This window comes from Nicrophorus vespilloides, unplaced genomic scaffold (genome assembly GCF_001412225.1).
Source record: "Nicrophorus vespilloides isolate i.1.1-1 unplaced genomic scaffold, Nicve_v1.0, whole genome shotgun sequence".
NCBI classification, from domain to species: domain Eukaryota; kingdom Metazoa; phylum Arthropoda; class Insecta; order Coleoptera; family Silphidae; genus Nicrophorus; species Nicrophorus vespilloides.
Genome location: NW_017095789.1, coordinates 1 through 6217, shown reverse-complemented (window position 1 = coordinate 6217; position 6217 = coordinate 1). Strand labels below are relative to the sequence as shown.

Below are 6217 nucleotides of genomic sequence, written 5' to 3'. Positions count from 1 at the left end.
AAGCCAAAGATCTAATAAGTCACAGGAATAATTTGGGGATTCCCCTTCTATGTAATGATGTACAATATAAATAATTTAATAATAACACCATTGTATATGTATCTACATTGAATAAATAATTTTGAAATTGAATTGAATTGAAATAATTTAGCAGGATATTAAGAAACTATTAATAATTAGTATCACGTTTTAAAAACAGCAATTATTTTTATGACTGCTTATTTAAATTCGCATATTATACTATATTCCATAACCGCTTTATTTTTATCGTTAGATTGACAAACGTTAAGTAACAATATTCCAAGACACGGTTGCAATCGCAAGTTCGGCAACCGAAATACCGTCAATCAAATTCCCGACGTTCGAAATCCCGACGTTTGAAATGCCGACTGTATCGAAATCCCGACAACCATAATCCCGACTATATCAAAAATGTCTACAATAACATTTTTAAATTATTCCGGAGCGTAGTGACTTTTAAATTGTTATTAATAATAAATAATAACAATTAATAATATAATTGTAATTGAGATTATTTCATCATGTTAAGGTTTATTATGAATAATTCAACAAAATCAAATAAATTAATAATAATTCATTGTTATTAATAATAAAAGTGTAGCACGAAGTGACTACGCTCCGAAATATTTTAAAAATGTTATTGTAAAAATTTTCGATATAGTCGGGATTTTAATAGAGTCGGGATTATGGTTGTCGAGTTTTCGAACGTCGGGATTTCAATATACGGTCTTTCAGTTGTCGGGCTTGCGATATAGACTCTCCAAGACAAACATCATAAAACAACTAATATTATGAATTATATAATTTCATGACTTATTAAATTATTACGGCAATATGCGGTCGAATGTACCTTGCGTACTTGTCTCATCTAATAATATGTACTTAGAAATTTCAAATTGAGTGCAGAAAGTTCTAAAATAAATAAAAAAAAAAGTATGAAAAATAAAAATCCATTTATTTGGTTTTGGATTGTATTTTTTTTACAAATTATTTCATCAACTAACAAAATAATTAAATATTCAAATATTTTTGAGCCTTTCAAGGAAGTTGAATTTTAAAGTATTTATTAAGAGTAGATGCATATATAGAGTTATTTTTTTTTAAGGGGTGGCGTACATGTGGCCTTTCAAGGGTTAACCGCTTTAATTTAACGATTATATATAGGAAAAATACATTTTTTTTTTCAAATTATTATTTCTTGTTTTGTTTATGTGTTGATCCTCGCTCTATCTATAACCGACTCGATGTTATGTAATATTTTAAATTTAAAAATGTTTCAGGTAAAAATAGAAGAAGAATACACCGATATATATCCAATAGAATCACGAGTGCCACAGGGAAGTGTTTTAGGACCACTGCTTTACCTTCCATATACGTCAGATATTCCTAAAAGTAGCAATACTACGATTGCAACATTCGCTTAAGATACAGCAATCTTGGCATCAGATGAGAATCCAGCAGTAGCATCTGAATATCTACAGGTAAATTTAGATAAGCTACAAGAATGGCTTAAAAAAATGGAGAATAGCAGTAAACGAAATGAAATCCGTATTGATATACATATTATTAATAGCTTTATAAATGATGTAGAACTGAGAGCCAAGTTCCACTTAATCTTATTTTTGCTTATTTTTGATAGCAAATAGGTGCAGTTTACTTTTAATTAGATCGGTTACTCTGTAATTAAAATACAATTTACTGGACGTTACGTGCTTTACTGTTCGTAAATTGTCATTAAGGAAGAGAAAATAATGCACTAATTAACTAATAACACGCAGATTATGAACACATTATAGACCAATTATAAACATCATATTAATAATAAATTGTTGCACGTTTACTACTTGCCTAAAAACGCGGTTAAGAAATGCATCAGAAAAGAACTGAATTACTCACGTACCATCAATATAATAGTTTTTAAATGGATTATATGCATTAAAGTAAAATTCCGCTTAACGAATTTTAAAGAACAAATTTGGAAAACAATTTCATCAAGTCATTTACTCTAATAATCCAGAACCGATGAGATATTATTGATTTCTTAATTCTAAAAGAAAATAGAAGTATGCAACTTTACATGATGCAATAAAATAAAGTACACCTGACCAGTGTTGTCTTATCCATTAGGAACACATTTTTTTGCATCCATGCATAAATATAATTTTAATTTCTGACGTTCGTCCTCATTACCCCATGAATTCAATTTTACCTTCTATACTTGTATCATGATCGAAAGGCTTTGGAAGGATAAGTATAAGTCTCTGAACATTCCATGGAATGTACTTAAAGGGCGACCGTAGCCGTGTGGACATGGAAAAAATAGGTCACAAGGTCCACTGCGCCTACGTTTTCCATTTCCTTAGGCATCAGAATAGATTGCAATGCGCTCTAAATGCTACTGATGTGCATAAACTATGTCGCAGTATCAACAAACTTAACATACAGTGAGTAGAAAAAAATACATATGTTGACTATAATAAAATTGATTAACAACAGCAAAGTTCCCATTTAAAAATGGTAGCAAATCTGATTGCATATTAACTTAATGGAACACCGACTGATTTGTTAGAGTTAGAAATATGGTCAGGATGTCGATTCAAACAACAAAAGTATCGAACTTTGTATTAACTGTGCAAAAGAGAATTCGTGATTATTTTAAGATTTCTCAAACAGATGGCACTAGAGTGGATCTGAAAATACCCATACAATTTGGTGCGGTGGCAATCGCAAGCCCGACAACCGAAATCCCGTTTATCGAAATCCCGACGTTCGAAATCCCGACTATATCGAAATCCCGACTATGTCAAAATCCCGACTACCATAATCCCGACAATCTAAAACTTAATAAGATTATTGATTGTTGTTATTTATTGTTAATAAAATAAACTAATTTTATTATATAATATTTCTTATTCTTAAGTTTTATAATGAATAAGTCTACAAAAAAAATACAATAATAATTAATATTATTTATTGTTATTAAGAATAAATAACAACAATTAATAATCGGGCAAAAGAGCCATTTTATTCAGTATTTTTTAAAATATAATAAAATAATTTAAAAATGTTATTGTAGAAATTATAATAATAAGAGACACTGTCGGGATTATGGTAGTCGGGATTTTTATATATTCGGGATTTCGATATAGTCGCCATAGCCATAATCCCGACAATCAAAACCCGATTGTCGGGATTATGGTAGTCGGGATTTCGAACGTCGGTATTTCAATACACACGGGATTTCGATACACTAGGGATTTCTGACGTCGGGATTTCAATAGACGGTCTTTCGGTTGTCGGGCTTGCGATATAGACCCAATTTGGTGATATGGGTTGATATGGATATTTTTCAGATCCACTCTAGTGCCATCTGTTTACGAAATCTTAAAATATGCACGAATTCTATTCTACACATGAACTCAAAACCTGAAGCACTTATATACACCGGCATGTGGCTACGTCTCTGTATTGGAGAATTGCGTCCACTGAAATTGTTAATTACTATATAGTATATTCGTAAATAAAAACATTTTATATTTATATATATATTATTTTATTAATTTTTTTTATACCACTATATTTATATACCAACGCGCGTGTGTTTAATATATATTTTTTATTTACGGTTAGTATAGCGAATATCTAGATTCATTGTAGTGGCAGCACTTCCATGGCATCCATTTTTATTCCCAAAGCGACTACTAGCGACCATTGAATTAACTAGTAACTGAAGGTCCCCTGATTGCGTCAGTATGAGGGGGCCTGCACAGGATAGGGCAAAAACTAGTCCATTTATTTTGAGTTGGTATTAGCTCTTACCATATGTTAGAGAGAAGAAGATTTTTTTAGTGATTTTTAGAGCGAATCGGTTGAACTCGAGATGTTCGGAACCACTCGGAACTATTTCAAATGTTTACTTCCGTTTGTTTCTCGATTACAAAACTTTTTCAAGTTATCCGTGATTATGCGTAAGTTTGTTTTATTTCGCCCATTTTTGTTTCGCTATTGTCAAGAACACAAGCAAGTAAGTAACATTTCTATTATTCTTTTTATATGTATGGTCTAAGAACAATTTAATTAATATAGTTGTGTATTAGAATGGTTTATAGTTGTTGCGTCCAAGGATGTAAAACTAAAAGCGGCGAGAATATAAAGATGAGAAAATTTATTAATTTTCTTTAGACTCGATGGATCATACACGAGTAAACGTGAAACATCTATGAGTAGAGAGTATGTGGACAACATTGGAGAGGTAATTAATCTATTGTTCAATACATTAAAATCACAACTAATCAATGTTATTTTTTTAGACTCGATGGATCAAATACTCATGTTTGAACCATCTATGAGAATGAAGTATAGGATGTGGACCCTCTATGATGATGGAGTATGTGCACAAGGACCATCTATGATGTAATATTCTTAAATAAAAACATTTTTTAGTTAAATTTTGTTTTATTTATTTATATTTTAATATATATAAATAATATATATATATAAAAAAAGTTTTATACTTTATTTATTTAAGGTTGGTATTAACGGATTACTATTTTCTAGTTCCCCCCAAGGACGAGTTTTTTAACTAGCAACTGACGGTCCCCTGGTCAGTATCACTAGAATTGCGTCAGAAATCGATCAGGTTAAATTTATCGATGACCGAACAAACCAGAAAAGCACTAAAAACAACACGCCAAAGAAGGACAAAATTCAATCTTTGTCATTTGTTTATTTCTATTTTGCTTCGAACAGGGGAATCCCTTGTTTATAAACTACTGTGTTCGTTTCGTCCCTGTTCCTACGGGTACGGAGCAGTACGGAGTTCCGTTCAGTTTGATTAGTCCGACTTAGTTAATTTGTTCAGTGCAGTAATAATAAAGTGCCCTTCCGAGGTCTCTCCAAGAACCTGAGTACTGAACTGTTTTTTCATGTTTTTACCTGTCTTGCCGTATCTCTCGTATGTACATATTTTATAGAAGTCAGTTTAAGTTGGATTTAATAGTTATTTTTTAGTTTCGTTAGAAGAAGTCGTTTATTTTGATTATTTGGTTTGAAGAGGGAAATTTTTGGTGTAATTGGAAGAAGCTGTGGGAAGGGAAGGAAGGAGAAGAAGAAGAAGTAATAAAGTGAAGTTATTTAAGAAAAATATGGCAGAACAAAAAGCATTTGATAATTTCATATCAACAATTGATGGGGTTGGTAAATTTCAATTCAATCAATTGGAAGATGCTATAACAGTTTGTAACCTACTTGTAAATATTTAACTTTTCAAATTGAACTATTTATCTATAAAGTTTTATAAATTTCCAGAATACTGATTTACTCTTGTGCATATTAAATCAATCTGATGAGTATGGCATTGCTCTTAGAAAAGGCAATCTATTAGATTCCACTGTGGGTTATAAGATTTATAACAGTGTTTTATGGGATGTCAGTGACAAATCACTAATAGAGCCATTAATTGATATTTGTAATAAGAATTTAAAATGTCCTGAAGTAGTAAATGCTATTGCTAACAACATATCAAGCATATTCATATTTAGATTTGATCCATCTGTTGTATTAAAATCTGTGATCCAAGATAGCAAACAACAAATACTTGATGATGATGCAGATCATATTATTCCTGCAGTTCTGGATTGGAATCATTTCAAAGCAACATCTTTTGGCACAAATATTTATGATAATTTTGATGATGCAGTTGAGAAGGCTGTCTCTGAGGTTTGATTTAATCATATCCAGTAACAACATTCATCAGTTTGTCTTTATAGGAGATTCCTCTTCTGGTGTATTTACACAATAGTAAAGATATTTTTAGCAAAATGTTTTGTAATCTCATGGTAAAACATAATGTTAGTAGTGTATTCGCTAATTTCTCAATATACTCTTTCGATATCGTCGACAAAATTGAGGAGAGTCGCTTTGTCTTAAGAAAGCACAAAGCACTTTCAAAAGTGCGAAGTCATTATGAAAGCAAAGACAGCGGTTTATTTGTTTATCATACTATCAATGCCGAATTGAAGCTTCATACGATCTTTGATACGACGATTAAAGATGATGGAATGTTTATTTTTGAACTTAACAAAATTTGTACTACAGTTCAGGAAGATTATCAAACGTTACACAGTTGAGTATTTAATAAATCAATTAACTTGTACCATTAGTAATACTATTTGTTAAAAGAACGTCTGGAAATGCA

At 31.0% G+C, this 6217-nt stretch overlaps 1 long non-coding RNA gene across 1 annotated transcript; it reads left to right on the top strand.

Annotated features, from left to right (window-relative positions):
* Positions 1-3810: 3810 nt before the first annotated feature.
* Positions 3811-4445, top strand: LOC108564189. The gene is made up of 3 exons (XR_001891127.1): positions 3811-4045; positions 4119-4273; positions 4332-4445. It is a non-coding gene; the product is annotated as an uncharacterized LOC108564189 (long non-coding RNA).
* Positions 4446-6217: the final 1772 nt, after the last annotated feature.